At 47.2% G+C, this 17124-nt stretch overlaps 1 long non-coding RNA gene and 1 pseudogene across 1 annotated transcript in view; both read right to left on the bottom strand.

Annotated features, from left to right (window-relative positions):
* LOC137640503 (uncharacterized) overlaps window positions 1-16755 on the bottom strand; it is a 69322-nt gene extending 52567 nt beyond the window's left edge. The window contains exon 1 of the long non-coding RNA XR_011044371.1: window positions 16531-16755. This is a non-coding gene — a long non-coding RNA (uncharacterized lncRNA). The remainder of the gene's footprint in view (window positions 1-16530) is intronic.
* On the bottom strand, window positions 6297-6415 carry LOC137641753 (5S ribosomal RNA; annotated as a pseudogene).
* Window positions 16756-17124: the final 369 nt, after the last annotated feature.

Below are 17124 nucleotides of genomic sequence, written 5' to 3'. Positions count from 1 at the left end.
GGCAATCACAACCAAAAATGGCGTATGAGTGGAACTGAGCGACGCCGTCTTCCTCGCCCACAACCACCGCATAGCGTATTCATCCACCGCGCGCTAGAAACTAGTTCGCAATTGTTTACGTCGCTTACGACGCTAACAGTGTAAGATGGAACGACGCTTAATATAATTTTTATATTTTTATGGGGCGCGTTCGTAACGGCGAAACCGCGTAAGTCGGGACCGTCGTAACCCGAGGACCTACTGTATAATTACTAAAAGCCTAAACACACTTCCGTCTAAGGGAAGGGTCGGCCATTTAAAAGTGAAAGAAAGTCCATACTCTCTTTGTCACCATAATTAAATCTATCCAAAACGAGTTCAAGATTTAAGATGAAGATACAACACCTGCATAGCGAAAGCTCAAAACTAGAATAAAGTACTTCACCAATTAGTTGTGAAAAAACTCCAGTTTAGCAACAGCGAGTAAGTACGTCTTGTCGATAGCTCGACAGAGAGAAAATTGAGTAAGTACGTCTTGTCGATAGTTCGACAGAGAGAAAATTGAGTCTTTGTTTACATTGAGTACTGGGTATCTGTACGACAGATGGCGCTGTTGGGCACACCCGCAACCTGTGTAGCGATCGCTGGCGAGTTTTTACCGTAGAGTTGTCTGTCGGGCAACAGAGTTGCAGCTATATAATCACCGGCTAAGTTAAATATTGAAAAATATATATAAACACCAAGAATGTTTAATATATTAAGTATAAGAAAAAGTAAGCAAAAGACAAAAGCATTAATGGCTGTCAAGCGAGGATGGGAGCAGACGCGTCCGCTAGCCATCCGAGCCAAAAGTAAATTAAAGCACCCACTACTGTGTGTGAGGGGGGGGGGTGTAGCAAGCTACCCCTCCCTACCCCCCGCTAACTAGGGGTGGGGTAGTAAACCCTCGTTAAAATTCTTACGGCTCGTCATTCAGCTACGCCGAAGTAATTACCCCATGTAAATACCGTGGTTTGTATTTCAGTTACGAGACAAAACTTAATGAACCATAAGTACCTGTCCAACAAATTAAGAAGAAAATCAGCCGCTGAAGACCAGACAAAACAATACAGTACTTGAAACGAGGTAAAATGATAAAAGAAATAAAATGATTCTTCAGAATAGATTGATCACCAAATATCTTAAAAGACTTTTTCAATAAGACAATTTTTTGTGCAACTGAAGAAGACACAGACCTAATGTGTTTCTCAGAAGTAAATTTGCTGTCGAGAATCAAACCTAAAATTTTAAAAGTTAACGAAACATTATCAATGCTGAGATCTGGATATTGAGGAGCAACTGTTCTTAACCTACTTACAATCATACTTTGAGTTTTGTTAGGATTCAAGTTCATGCCCCATAATTTGCATCATGTAACAATTTTAGCTAGATCTCTATAAGCGATTCAGCAACCCCAGATCTACATTCATGAGATGGAAATGATGCAAAGAGAATATTGTAGCATCATCTGCATAAGCAGCGAGCTTGTTTTCTCGGTTAAACATGTCACAAGTATATATTGTAGTATGAAAAGTAATGAGGCAAGAACACTATCCTGAGGAACACTCGATATCATAATCCTACACTCACTATGTTGCCCCTCAACAACTCATTGCAATCTATTACTTAAAAATTCTCAATAATGATACTAAGAAAAGACCCACCCACTCCCAAATGTTTTAGTTTGAAAACAAAGGCCTCATGATTAACACAGTCAAAGGCACCACTAAAATCAAGCCAATCATACGAACTCCCTGACCACAATCAAGGAATTTTGTGTAGAGCATTGGATATTGTAAGAAGGGCATCACATACTCAAATGACTTTACAAAAGCCAAATTTTAAACTAGGGAAAAGATGATTACCCCAGCAAACCTATTTAGAAGTTTTGCCAAAAGATGTTCAAAAACTTTAGATAAAATGGGAGCTATGAAAACTGGGCAGTAATCAGTTGGACTTGAGCTACCCCAAACATATTTACATATTCTCTTCTTACTAACTTACACAAAATAACAGATAACTTTGGTGCTAAGAAATTTTCAGTCTTTATAAAAACAAAGGAAAATACCATTTGGGTCTACACCTCCATATGCATCAAGGTCCATCAAAAAAAAACTTTAATTTCATGAGAACAAAAAGCTAAACTAGTTAGTTTAGCCTCCGGAAAACAGGAATGAGGAAGATCAAGTTTTTGTTTAATCTGGTTACTGTCGAACACATCACCCAAAAGGGTTGCCTATTCCCTTCGACAGTGAGTGACAGAGACATCTGGTTTAAGTAAAGGACAAACTGTTACATCTATACCAAAGAGTGCACATTTAAGGGTAGCCCAACACTTATGCTCCTGGGTTGTACCAGGAAGGGTTTTTTATGGTTAAATTATATTCCTTTTCATTTGAAGCTTAAACTCTCTGATCAAAAGCTCTAAGCTGAGTATAGTATTTCTGAGTCAAATCTGATCTGTTACCCTTCCAAAGATGATACGCATCCTGCTTTTCCAAATAAGCATGTCTACAATCATCATTGAACCATGGTTTGTCTTTCACTTAATATCTTAGTACACAAGAAGGGATACGCCTACCAATTATATTGACTAGATTCTCATTCAAAGGAACAACAGGATCAACACTATTATGCAATTGTGACCAATTCAAGCTCAAAAGATCACTCAATCAGGGACAGGCTTCTCAGTCTTCGCTACTAATGAAATCAAGACATGATCAGATGTCCCAACTGGAGAACCAACCTTACTTATTATAACACCAGGGTAGTTGGAGTGTACGAGGCCCAAGCAGTTACCAGACCTGTGAGTAGCTTCACTAATGATTTGCTCACAGCCTGATTCAGAGACAAAGTCCAAAGATCTTAAGCCATGGCAATCAGTAGGAGAAACAGAATTCCACCACACCCTGTGGGCATTGAAATCACCAACAAAAGCAAGAGGACTTTCTAAGCAACGTCAGTCATGTTGAATTAACGACAATCACTTCCGAAAATCACTATACAAAAACTTAGCCGGGCAAGTCCAAAACAGAAGGATGACCTAGAAGGCGTTTGTGTGGGTGACGTGGCGTGGCCCAAGTGTGGTTTCTGGGGTCTTTGTTATGGCCCTTCCCTTTGATGGAGGAGTTATCTAAATGGAAGATAGCCTGTGAATAGTGGTTTTCACACGCCCCTGATGTATACACGACACTCACGAAGTGCTCACGCGAAGGTAGTAACCTCTGCATGCCATGCTTTTAATTTTCTCTGGTATATTTGGAAGATTTATATCAGAAAAAGTGACTTTTCATCGGGCGTCACAGGTCTCTCCCCAGAAATAGATTTTTCCTTCGTCAAAATCCCTTTTCTATCATCTTGTATCTTAGCCATAATGGTGAGATGACAGTCAAAGATAGAATCATCTATATGTGGATTCTGGTATATCGAACACAAATAGAAGTTGCATGCCAGCCACAAACTTTTATTACCAGAATCTCATAACATGAAAAATTCGAAGATAATTTGTATTTTTCCTAACCATACAAACCTTAGCTATTTACATTGGGTTTACCTTTTAGTGCAGCTGAAATGGCGAGCCATTAGAATTTAACGAGGGTGTATTAACCCCGCGCTAGTTAGCGGGGGGTAAGGGAGTGGTAGCTAGCTACCCCTCCCCCCCCTCACACACAGATGAATGCTCACTTTCACTTAGAGGTAGGACTTGTCTTGGGGGACAGGGCTTGTGGGCAAATATGTGTAAATAGCTAAGGTTTGTATGGTTAGGAAAAATACAAATTATCTTTGAATTTGTCATTTGTTCCGTAACCGAAATACAAACCACGCTATTTACATTGGGCGACTTACCCATTAAGTAGGGTGGAAAGTCCCCAGCCATACTGGCTTTGGCTTTACCCGGGGACTCAGAATCCGAGTGATTCGCACTCGAGAAAAGGAGTCCCTGCACCTCACAAGTTCCTTGCTCCGCAAGGAACCGTGTGGCCTACATAAGCTTGTGTGTGAAGGAAGAAGTGTGACCCGTCCTAGGCAGTTGACCTGGAGTTCCAGAAGGAACTCTGGGTTAGGACGTTCCCAATACCACCTCGTCAGGGTATGGGGGATGCGACAGTATTGACTCAAAACTCGGAACACAAGGAAGCAGGGTTTACCTGCAGAGGTTCGAGGTCAGCTATGCAGAGACCAGGATGCTGCTTCCCCGTAGAGGGGATGATGAAGAAAGAAATAAGGGCCAGATATACTTCTTTTGTTCATGCAGACTAAAACCTGATAACAATGCCCTCAACCTTCTGCTACCTGTCCAAAAAGGAGCCTGAGGTTAGACCAGCTGTTGTGTAGCCACCACAGAGCGATAGAAAACGTATCGAGACTCCTGTGGGTCACGCCCTGCAGGGAGTGGGCTGCGAAGGTCATTAGACGCTTCAAGACTCCAGCTTGTAGCACCTGCGTCACAGAGTAGTATTACTCGAAGGCGAGGGACGTTGCGATGTATCCAACATCGTACTGTAGGGCGACGTGACGGGGGAGGGTCTGGAGACAGGTCGAGATGAATGTCCTTGAGTCCGGGCTGAAGAGGTATACTGGTGACTCTCCCCCGTGTCCTCCTTGTGCTCCCAAATCGGCTGCAACTGAGGACAAACTGCAGCTGTTCCCAAAGCTAACCTCTCAATTCCTTTACTGGCAAGAAAGAGAAGGTCTTGGGACATCAGATACAGAATGGAGACTCGAAATCTTGAAGGAATTGGACCGAAGGGCCGGGACCCCCAGGTTCTGAGTCTAGCCAACATCTCAGGAGCGAACCTGAATGTTGCCTTCCCCTCTTCCTTAGCAAGGGCGGAGTCGTACGAGACCAAGAAGATTGCTTACACACTGGCCGTGGCCAGAGTGAGCAGGAGACCCAAGGCGGAATACAATCCGAGGCCTGTCGTAAAGGGTCTTGAGAAGATCTCTTAAAGGACTAAAAGTCCGAGCCATGCTCCAAGCTGGAGGTCTTCCTCCGACTAGGGCAGGGACGATCGTAGCTTCGCATGAGCGAGGATAGATCCAGCGGGCAGGAAAAAGTTATTCCTTTAAGCCTGAAGGTCAGGGAAAGGCTGAGCGACAGGCTTCATTGCCGAGAGCGGAAAGGAGTTTCCTCTCGCCAAAAGGCAATAAGACTGTTATTGCTGGAGAAGAGGCCTCAAGGGAAAAGGTATATCTCCCACAGCACCAACCACCAAAGACTCTTCACTTTGCCTGGAAGACCCCTGCGGATAACTATCGCAGATGACGCGACCTCCGTACCGCGACTGTAGCGGGTTGTCTCTTCTTGAGGAGGAGGCGTAGTGTCTCCAGGCATGAAGTCGAAGCGATGCCCCGGTTCGGGAGAGATGTCGCAGTGTGGTTGTTTGAGTAGTCTGCGCCGTGGGAGAAGCTCTCCCGGGAGTTCCGTCAGGGGAAGCAGACAAAAATGAGGGAAGACGCAGGCGTCGAAGTTGTCCCACCATCACCGGAATGCATCTTGCCAGAGTCTCGGGGTTTGAGACTGGGGGGAAGAACAGCGGAAACTTGAGGTCCCAAGCTGTCGCGATCAGGTCCCCCAGACCAGGACTTGCTGGTTACTCAAGGTCAAGGACCCCCAGGTACACTCTCTCGACGAGGCTCTGCTCGGATAGTCGGAGAGAACATTCCTCTGCCTGGAATGAGAGAGCCGATGGTGGTATTGAGATAATCTTCATCATCCTGGCATCTCTACTGCAAGATGTGAAGGTGTGAAAATGCATCTCCTGCTGTTTAGAACACGCCAGAATCATGAAGTCGACGCGCACGGGGCGACTCGGCAGGAGCCGTAGGATCTGTAGAGGGGCCAGACTACGGCCCCTAAGCCTGCCTGAATGATGGAGAGGTATCCTTCAGGTCTTGACCATAGGCCTGGACCGGAACATGCACCCCCCTTTCCTTTGACGAGTCCGAGAACAGCATCAAGAATGTGGGGAAAGGACAAGAATATCCAATACCATCAAGAGGTTCCATAGGTCAACACCCATTGCAGGTCTAATAGTTCCGCTGGTCCCATAGGGGCCAGGAAGTCCGGTTAAACGTTGCCTGAAACCCACCGGAACTTGGACCATCCCACATGGAACTTATCCTGAGGCGACCGTTCGGACTTTAGACGGGTCAATGAGGAAAGGAGAACTAGGAAACGTTCCAAGGTAGGGCTGAAAGCTCTGCTTGACTGAGAACAGGTACTGCGACTCTCCTCAGTCTTGCCACAGTCAACTGAAAGGAAGGCTCGGAGGATGTGGCAACAGAACCTGGCGTCCCCAGGTGGTCACCCATCCAAGTACCGACCAGAACCGACGTTGCTTAACCTCGCTGGACGGACGAGAAGCGGGGTTTCAAACGTGGTAAGGCCGTTGACTCAATATCATGGCCAGATACTCCAGATGTTGAGGCAGAAGAAGAGAAGGCTCCAAGCAAAATACCATGAAACCACACTCATGGTAAGCATCCGGAAGCTTGTCCTAGCGCTGAAGAAGGTCGAACCCGAGCCTACCGGAGTTGACCAGCCCTCCAAAAGGCAGAGGAGGCGGAAGCCTGCACCTGAGCGGCCATGAGGAAAGCAGGGAGAGTTCTCTGGGAAAAAAAACCTGCTATGCCACGGCGGGATAGCCACACTGCATCATAAGCAGGAATACTTGCAGTCTAGGCTGAATTCGACGAGCTCCCTGGAAGATGGATGGAATGGAAACTGAAAGTACCCGTCCTTCTGATCCAGGGTTTAAGGAGTCCTGTCGCCTCGTTACCAGTCTGATCGATTCTGCTGTTCTACGCTGGCCGAAGTTTGTTCGACAAACTTGATCAGGGCTGAGAGGTCGACTACGGAACTCCCCTCTCAGATCCTTCCTTACAAGAAAGGATCGACTGAAGAGGCCGGGGGTGAAGCCGTCGATGATCCTATGGAGGACCTTCGCCTAAGGTATGGATCATTCTGCCCAACCGGGCAACTCTTGCCGACACTATGGCATAGAGGTTCAGAGTCACTGAATTCGCTGACAGAGACGGCAGGCGCGATATCCTTGGCTGATCACAGAGATTGTGCGGGAATGGGCATCGGGAAGCTGTCATCCGGATGAGTAACCTTAAGCATCCTCCCAGCGAGAAACCTGCAATCCTAGAGTTCGTGAACTTTGCCTCTCATTTTAGGACTATGCCTCCCCGGGGGAGCCTCCCGTGTCATCCGTTCTTGACAGAAGGAAACCGCAAATGGACACCTTGTCCCAGTTGTCGTAGCCGATAACTTAGGCCGACGTGGTTGAAAAAAAGGGCGCTGGAGCCCTGCAGAGTCTGGAAGAAAGCGCCTTGGAGGAGTGAAAACGGAAGTCGATTTCTTCCGCACAGCCGCTGTCTAAGTCTCTGTCCTTGGGCACAAACAAACTCTTCTCAAGGATGGATGGGTGTCTGAGGTCGTCGACCTCCACAGATGAGACACCCGAAGGAAGCCCTCAGTCAGCGCGTCCAGATGGTACAACATCGAGCTTGTCCGCAAGTTAGATACTTAACGACGAAAGGCCAAGGTGCCTGAGCTCGAGAGGAGGAAAGTACCCATGATCTTCCTGTAGCTTCCTTGAACCAAACCTCGGGCCATAACCAAGGAGGAAAAGGACCTAGTAAGCCCCCAGAGGAAGGGGTAAGCAGTCACCCCTTGGCCGATGGAGAAATCTCGCAGTTCGCGCGACGGAACACCGTCGGTTCGCGCGACGGAACACCGTCGGTTCGCGCGCGGGCGAACATTGGAGAGCATGTTCGCGGATGCGCATGAGCGTAGACGTGCAGGCACGTGGGCGCGCAGGCGAATGATCGCGCGGGCGCGCAGGCGAACTGGCGCGCGGGCGCGCAGGCGAACTGGCGCGCGGGCGCGCAGGCGAACTGGCGCGCGGGCGCGCAGGCGAACTGGCGCGCGGGCGCGCAGGCGAACTGGCGCGCGGGCGCGCAGGCGAACTGGCGCGCGGGCGCGCAGGCGAACTGGCGCGCGGGCGCGCAGGCGAACTGGCGCGCGGGCGCGCGGGCGCGCAGGCGAGCGGTCGTGAAGGTGCACGAGTCCGAGGCGGCGAACGCAAGCGTTAGCGCGAGGAAACGCGCTGCTGCGTGGGCGAGGAAGACCGCTAGCGATATGGATCAACAGGCGATCGGTGGTGAGCTGGTGAGTGCTAACGCGCAGGTTGGCGATGGCTCGTTGTGGCATGTCGACGCGTTGGCGAGCAATGGCGAGCAGCATGTGCAGGTGAGCATCGCGCGATGGCGAGCAGCATGCGCAGGTGAGCATCACGCGATAGCGAGCAGCATGCGCAGGTGATCATCGCGCGATGGCGAGCAGCATGCGCAGGAGGGCAATCGCACGATGGCGAGCAGCATCCGCAGGTGAGCATCGCACAGTGGCGAGCAGCATCCGCAGGAGGGCGATCGCGCGATGGCGAGCAGCATCCGCAGGTGGGCAATCGCGCGACGGCGAGCAGCATCCGCAGTCTGGCGATCGCGCGATGGCGAGCAGCATGCGCAGGTGGGCGATGGCGAGCTAGTAGCTGGCGAACCATGTTCTTTCAGAAGTGTTGGAGAACGTTGGCGTGCTGGCTGTAACACATGCGGGCGATCTGGAGATCGCAGACGTGTAGAACGCTGTTGAATAGGCGATACTAAAATCGCCTGTGCGCGCTGGCGAGCAGGTGAACGCTGGCGAGCAGGTGATCGCTGGCGAGCTGATGATCGCTGACGAGCAGAAGGCAACGCGTGGAAGCCTGCACATAGAAGAAGAGTCCTTGACCCAGACCTGAACCGAAGTTCTAGATCGCGAGGGCGAACGTGGGCGCACAGGGCACGTAACAGGAACCAACAGGAACAGCAGGGATGATCATCATGAGAGCGCTGACGAACAGGAGAGCGCTGGCGAAAGGAGAGCGCTAGCGATCAGGAAGCACTGATGAGCAGGAGAGCGCCTGTGCGCTAACACTGAGCAGGAGCAGGAGAGAACACAGCAGAAGGGCGCGCAGGGGAACCCTGACACGCAAGGGAAGAACCCCCGTGGGAGGCAACCCTTTGCCCCGAAGGGAACGTTGTCCGTCGGGAGACAGATGTCCATCGGAAGACCGTAGCCTGTCCGCCGGGAGACCGATGTCCGTTGGAAGACCATTGTCCGCCGGGAGACCGATGTCCGTTGGAAGACCATTGTCCGCCGGGAGACTGATGTCCGTTGGAAGACCATTGTCCGTCGGGAAGACCGTTGCCCGTCGGAAGACGAGATCAGACTGCTGTCCATCTGCACCAAGGCGGAAGATCAAGAAAAAGGAGTTGTAGGCTGCAAACGGAGATTCAAAAAGGCGCCTCTTAGCACCCTTATAGGGAGATGAGAGGCCCTTACGACGAGGCGGACGGTGGGCCTTACGGTGAGAGAGGCCAACAGCAACAGCAGCAGAAGAAACCTCCGAAGAGGAGTCTCTATGAGTGTACTCTCTCGCGAACGAAAGAGAAACACTACGTAGAAGAGACTGGTCAGCCAGTGACCTAAAAGGAGCAATCCTCCGAAGGGGAGCTCCTGCAGTTGCCCAGCTCCTTGAGCGAAACTGCAGGTGTGACCGCTCAGCACCAAGAGCATAGTCGCACGAAAAAAAGGCAAGAGAAGAACCCCCCAAAAGGGGAAAAACTCAAGCCTGGACAGGAAAATCTTCCCTCGGAAGGAAAGTTACCCGCCCAAGGAGGCAAGCCTCCTGAGAGTTCTAAAATGAACTGGAGAGCTGTCCGTCGTCACGGGAGTACTTCCAGTAGAAGGAGACACACCTCTGACGAAAATACAAGGGGGGAGGCAGCAACAGCCGAATCCCCAGGCCTCAACAAGACAGCTCACACCGTTGCCATATTACAGAAACGAACTAGATCGGTAACTGTAAAAAAATAAAACAAAAATCATTAGTACACGTTCATTCCCCCGGGAAGGCTCCGAAGAGGAATTCCGAGGGAAAGGAAACAAGAATTACACAACAGGCACGTGCCCTCACAACCACTTACACTCACGGAAGGAGAGCTGTAACCAAAACAGAATTATAACAATTATGATTATGAAACCATGTAATTATGTAATTTAAAAATAAATGAACACTAAAGAAAGAACGAAAACCTCGAAAGGAATCGTTCAACAAGCTGAAAAAAATTAGCAACTACAATTAGATTCATAAACTAATTGAGACAAACGTACGGCGTAGCAACCCCCCCACACGGAAAGGAAGCTACAAGGGCGTAGTAACACGTAGTAAAAGGGTGAACGACCTCAAGAGAGAGAGAGAGAGAGAAAGACCGGAGTCAAACTCGATCGCCACCCATAAAATTATGCCGTGGAGGCCTAACTGCCGAGGACACCACGTAGAAATCGTACACTACACACACAAATCTGAAAAGGAAACTTACTGATTTCTATACTCAAATATATATACAAACATGAAAACATGTTTACATAAATATAGAGTAAAAGAAAAGTAAGCGAATAAGTAAAGACAAAACAAACAATGGCTGCCAAGAGAGGACCAAGACAGAGACGTCTGTCACAGTCCGAGCCAAAAGTGAAAGTGAGCATTCATCTGTGTGTGAGGGGGGGAGAGGGGTAGCTAGCTACCACTCCCTTACACCCCGCTAACTAGCGCGGGGGTAATACACCCACGTTAAATTCTAATGGCTCGCCATTTCAGCTGCGCTAAAAGGTAAACCCAATGTAAATAGCGTGGTTTGTATTTCGGTTACGGAACAAATCCACATTTATAGCAGAACTTATGAGAAGCAGGGTGCTCAGTCCTACTATACACCGCCATTCCCATGGCCCTCTGAATGGCATCCCTTTTAAAAATTATTGACTTCTTAAAACCAGTTATAAGAAGCTCAGATGAATACCTCATATTAGAAACCAAAGTTTCTGAGCACAAAAGAATATAATATTGTCTGGACATAACTGCAATGTCTTGAATATTTGCATAAAGACTATGAATATTGCAATACAGTAGACGACAGTGACAAAGTCTAGGACGTACTGGTCTCACAATTCGCTCAATGTTTCCAGACAGTAATAGTATTAACAGCAATAAAAAAGATACATCATACTTAAAACTAAATTAACAATAATGATAACAAAAACAATATGTACAGAAATATAAACATGTAACATGATTGATAAAACGCATAGACTAAAGATAAAAAGTCGGAAAAACTGGTCAAAATTGCGGAGCCGATACACCATACAAGGCTAAATACTCTCTAGGATAGCCACTTCATCTGAATGGAGGCAGTAAGGATACTTTTTAAAAGAAAAAGAAACAGAAAAGGAAACAATAGTCATGCAAAGAATATCTTGGACTGGGTATTCTATGCCACACCCAGAATACCTTTGTCCAGGTATTCTACCACCACTGTGGTTTGAAAACACAGTATAGTGTGACAAGAAGGGAATTATTGGAAGAGATTAAGAGCCAGAAACCTTGCACTCTAATCCAGACACACTTTTGTGGCACTGCCAACGTGCGTTGGAACATAGCTCGGAAGCCATATGTCAGAACAGGTGAGGCTCACCTCCTTTTCTGTGGAGGAGGAGAAAATGTCTACTCTCTTAAAAGGGTTGCTGATCTCTATCAAACTACTCGAGTCTCTATTTCACTCTGAATTTATCAGACTCGTAAGTCCTTAGAATCCCTGCTAACACTGAGTGGACCAGTTGCCACTGGAGACACTTGAGCTATGACTTTTGCCTGGGCCAAAGAACTCTGAAGTTCAGATACCCCAGCAGGTGCAGCCATCAGTGCATTTGAAAGAAGTCTTGCTTGAGGAAGGGACATTCCGCTTCCCCGAGACCTTCACCCTGATTGGACGGAGAAACTTTTACAGGTTTTTTGCCTTTCTAAATATGCCAGTTCTCATGGAGGTTGCCAAGATGAACTCCAGCGGTTTTATTTTGAGACAAGGTAAAAACCCCCAAAAGGTTGACTTAGTGTTAGACAAACATCTTTAGTGAGTCTGCTAGAATTTAACCACTTGTCTAAGGGACGAGGAGGGACAGCCTGCATTGGTATTGATCCTGGTTGCAAGTAGAGTGAACATTCTTGTGAAACCTTGAGGGGTTGAGCATAGGTTGGAGCCTTGCACCCTGTACTGGCAAATTAAATGTGATAGGATGACTCTAGTTATATCATTTGAGGATAACCTTCAGTCATAACCAGAGGTCAAAGTCACTAATATTTAGTAAATGGAAGGGGAAAAGAAGAGAGACGTGTCCCCTTGCTCAGAGGATTAGGACCGTCCGAGGATACGACCCTGGGGTCTTCAATCATCCCCAATTTCTGTGGCATCCTCCTGCAGTAAGATGGGTGAGATACCCAGCCACTGACTTCCCCCTAGAGAGCCATCCAACAAGATCTAGCTCATATCATGACTCAAGGAAAAAAGGGAGACAAGTTGTACAAGCAAACATTCCAGGTAAAACCTAAGTCTTCCCTTCTGATTCCATCGGAAACTGGAACAGACTCTGAGATAACTAGTCAGCTAACTATCCAGTAGAGCAGCCAGCACTGCCTGGGGATTGTGTCTATTGACAAACCTGAAGGGTCAGATGGTTCAATTAAGAGGAACCAGAATCATTTGACTTCCAAGCAAAAGATCAACTCTCATCTGAGTGCCTGAGGGTACTGAGTGGTTGCTTAACAAATAAACATTTCAAGTCAATCGCTGTTGTGTCATGCAATCGGTTGCAAGCAACTGTCACGGTAAAGGGATGATAAAACTTGTCCGCCAACTGCCTTTGCTAGAGTGGGAGCTGGTCATATATGTCCGCTTATAGACCGGTAAACCTGGAGAAGCCCAGTGATCTCTAACAGATAACGGCATTACAGTGAACTTCCCTAGTTGGTTGCTGTCACGCAAACTCTCGGTTGCCAACGATTGGTTGCAAGCAACTACAGTACTTCCAAAGGACAAGATTGAGATGTATCTTAAGTCACATTTGTTAGATGGGTAATTGTATGCATAAGTCTGATTGCGGACCAGCAACACAGACACAAAAATTTTCCTATATATACTGAAAGTTTCCTTTGATCTTACGGCAGAAATACCCTGTGATGGGTACCCTGGAGCAGTACGAAGATCCAGGTGTGGTTAAATGGTTTGTTGCACCCGATACTCGATTGGGAAACATTGATAAATGTTCGCAGACGAGACCCCCCCTTTCTTCCTGATGACAGGTATCCCTTATGACGGGGATGAAGGCGGAGCCCCCTTGAGGGCTACACCTAGTGAGAGTGCATTCGGCCGCGAGGGTAATGCATGAAGCTAGCAAATTGAACAGACTTTGTCGGCAGTATTAGTTGGCTATCCCACATGTGGGTGAGTTGGATCATAACTTCCCTACTCAGGGTAAGTGCTCGTACACGAGCTTGAGTATTTTGAACACATTTTCGTATTGTAAGCACACTTGAGGTAGCTCATAGAGTTGCTTGAAGAAATACCGTATGTGCGATGATGTGCAACCTCCCTGTTAAAAAAAAAATTATCGTTGACTAGCCCAAGAATCATGAACATGTTTGTGAGTGTGCATACACTTAAAAGGAGCACAAGCAGCTAGCGAAGCAATCTGAGTTCAGACCTTTGTTGGTAGTAGGCACTTGAATGTCTACCTGGACAAGTGTATCTGCAATTTTGGCTATCATTTGTAAATATAAGCATGAGCTGATTCCATCCCATCGGGAATACACGCTTCAGGGAATAACCTCCAAAGGTCATGTCTTAAAAGACTGTTGTGCCCTGAGGGCATGATGAGGTGAGGCAGAGATCGGAAGGGATTGGAGACCAGCAACATGGGAGAGTTTAGAAGAGTTCTCTATCCCGTACGGAGAAGTCAGAGATTATTTCTCAAGAGACTCAGTGTCTCATTAGACTCGATATTATCCGAAATCATTCATATCTGCGGCAATAGCCCTGCAGGATTATGTCTAAGGAGACCTCTGCGGCAAAAACCGCACGTTCACACCTCCATGCAATCACAAAGGCAACAGCGCATGCACAATCGAAGTAGCTCGTGCTAGAGCCTCACTGTGGTGTTGGCAAGCAACTGTAGTTACGCAGACTTCGTCAGCGAGAGGAGCTCGCCTGTGCAAATCGCTAATGTTTAGAATCTGGGTGGGCTCTCTCATGATAAAAGGGTATAGGTGTTGCCAGCACTCAGCATTTGAACCAACCTTCATATGCGAGAGAAACTCGCCCTTGGAAGGTTTTTCGTTTATGCATGAGAACACTTGTCATCACTCCATGAGGAGGTTTGACAAGAAGTCTGATATGTTCCTGCATTAGGAGGCATGAGTAAGACTGGAAATAAATTTTTCTGTGTATTATCACATAGCAGGAAAACCTAGAGGAGGTCCCAAAGGGCCTGTCCTCACAAAACTCCTAGAGCTTTGTTGTGCCCTAAGGCCACTATGATGAGAGTCAGCAGGTATCACTATCTGAAGCAATAACCCTGAAAGGTTATAACGCCCACAAGGCCTTTTGTGCCCCAGGGGCACGATGGGATACGTAACCGCAATCGGTCGGCAGGTATCGCCATCTGTGCCAATAACCCAGAAGGATTATTGCTCTCGAGACTCGTTATGACTCTAGGGTCACAATGGGAGACAATGGGAGAGGCAGAGACTGCAAGCAGTCAGCCAGCATCACTCTTTGAGGCAATATCTCTGGGTGCTCCAAGGAGCTAGAACGAGGCCCGATGAATAGATGGGAAACTCCACAGTTGAGGAGGGCCTTGATCACAGACAAAAGAGAGGCATTCCATACCGTGCACAGAAGCACTCTGCCCGAGGGCAGTTCAAGTAATCAGCGAGCTTAGAAGAGTAACCTAAGTCAGCTTCTGGGTTACCCTCATACTCCAGTATTAGGAGGCATGAGGAATAAAAACCACTGACTGGCAACTCCGATGGGCAATGGTTGAAACTGCTTTTGTTCAAGCAGATTCTGGGTCACCCTCGTACTCCAGCATTAGAAGCTACGAAAGAGAAAAACCCCGACTGGTAACTCCGATGAGCAATGGTTAAAACTGCTTTCATTCAAACAGATTCTGGGTCACCCTCAAACTCTAGCATTAGGAGGCACGAGAAAGAAAAACCCAGACTGGTAACTCCAATGAGCACCGGTTGAAACTGCTTTCGTTCAAGCAGATTTTGGGTCACCTTTGTACTCCAGCATTAGGAGGCATGAGAGTGAAAACCCCTAACTGGTAACTCCAAGCAACACCGGTTGAAACTGCTTTCGTTCAGGCAGCTTCTGGGTTACCCTCGTACTTCAGCATTAGGAGGCATCAGAAGGAAAACTGACTGGTAACTCTGAGGAGTAACGGTTACAACTACTGTACAGTACTCCTGTTTGTACACCAGACTGTAGAAACGAAGACAGCAGTGCAAAGAGAGCTGCACCTAAGGACATGAGGAAACTGTTGGTGCATTACCTTCAGACTCTTGGAAAGGATCACCGTGGTTATTATTATTATTATCTTTACTTGCTAACCTACAACCTTAGTTGACAAAGCAGGAGGAAGAGAAATAAGACAGAAAAGTGTGCCCAAGTGTACCCTTGAAATCCTCACGGAGGCATATGTGCACTCGTGCTATGGTTTTAACTGTAATACTCTCAAAAAACCATTCCTTAGTGGCGAAACCCGAAACCCCCAACGTAGACAGGACTTGCGGCAAGGAGAGAGACTCCCCAAGTGATGGACGCCGTTGCTTCGCTAAGGAAAGTGACGGTATCCACACCAAAAGGTTGTCAGGGTTCACAAGAGCTCTCTCAGTGAATTACCTCCAGAGTGGCCATCACTCTTACTCGACTGTCTTTTGAAGGAGAGCAAGTGAGCAAAGTCAGAGTGGAGGGATCAAGCCAACTGAGAAGAAAGTTTGGGTTTCTCCTCCTTCGAGGAAGACCCCGAAGGGGAAGAATCCCTTTTAGACTTCCTCTTGTGCTGCCTACCAAATCTCACCCACTGGGAGGATGGCCACTCGCAACACTCGATACAAGAAAAGTCCTGCGAGCAGGGAGACTGCATGTAGGATGAAGGGAATGGAGAACAGTCTCAGATGCCAAAAAGAAGGTGCAGCATTGGCGACCTTCAAGGCTGGGCAAATCTGCAAGACAAGAACCCCAAAACTTAAGAACTCCTTGAACGAGTAAAGATCGAAAAGTCAAAGCCTGTTTGTTAACGGGGAGAGAGACAGAACATCCGCACTCCTTGAAGCCAAAAGCAAAAGTGGTGGTCTAGCAAAGGTGTGTGGGTTTGTGAGTGGGGTAACCAGTACTACCCCCACATCTCTCCCCAGATAACTGTAGTTATACCTTGCTAAGAGTCTTATGGCTAGTTTCCAATTTGGCGAAAGTATATTCCCTACACAGCAAAAGGGTTTGTATAGTGTCGGAACAAAGGTCTTTTTCCAGTTTCCTCCATACTAAATAGCATAGGAGCTTGACACTTACTTATGAAGAATGCTGAAACTTATCAGAAAGTTCCCATGAAGAAACGAAGGAAAAACTAGAACAAATCAGATGACAGAAGTTCTGGATCTATTGTTATGGCAAAGCAACATCTTAAGCTTGAGAAATCCTTCTTGTTGTTTGCACCTGTACTTCATCTTCTTCCCTGTACATATTGATTTGAAAGCCATATCCTTTACTTCTTGTGGATACTGTATTTTCCGAATACTTTTTCTGCCATGCTTTCAACTTTGTCGAGACCTGAAATGAGACAAAAAAATAGTCACACACAAATCAGAACTACTAATAATGTTGAGGTCTTAGCATTAAAAGTATCTTGCATGCATACTTAGCATTGTTCCAAGGCAAATATTTAATTTCTATTGAAGATTAGTATTCTGTTAGCAATTTTCATTGGAATTTTCCTCTATAACCTGACACAAAATAATTGAAAATCAGAATCAAGATACTTTTTAGGAATTTGTATGTTCCTAGCTATACAAACTTGAGTCCTTTAATAGGAGCTGGAACTTGACTGTCATGATTTATAAAGTGATAGAAGTAGTCATTACCAGGAGGAGGGTAACCTCTGCCCAC

Source organism: Palaemon carinicauda, chromosome 5 (genome assembly GCF_036898095.1).
Source record: "Palaemon carinicauda isolate YSFRI2023 chromosome 5, ASM3689809v2, whole genome shotgun sequence".
Lineage (NCBI taxonomy): Eukaryota > Metazoa > Arthropoda > Malacostraca > Decapoda > Palaemonidae > Palaemon > Palaemon carinicauda.
Note: the sequence above shows the minus strand (reverse complement) of the source record. Positions and strands in the feature narration are given on the sequence as shown.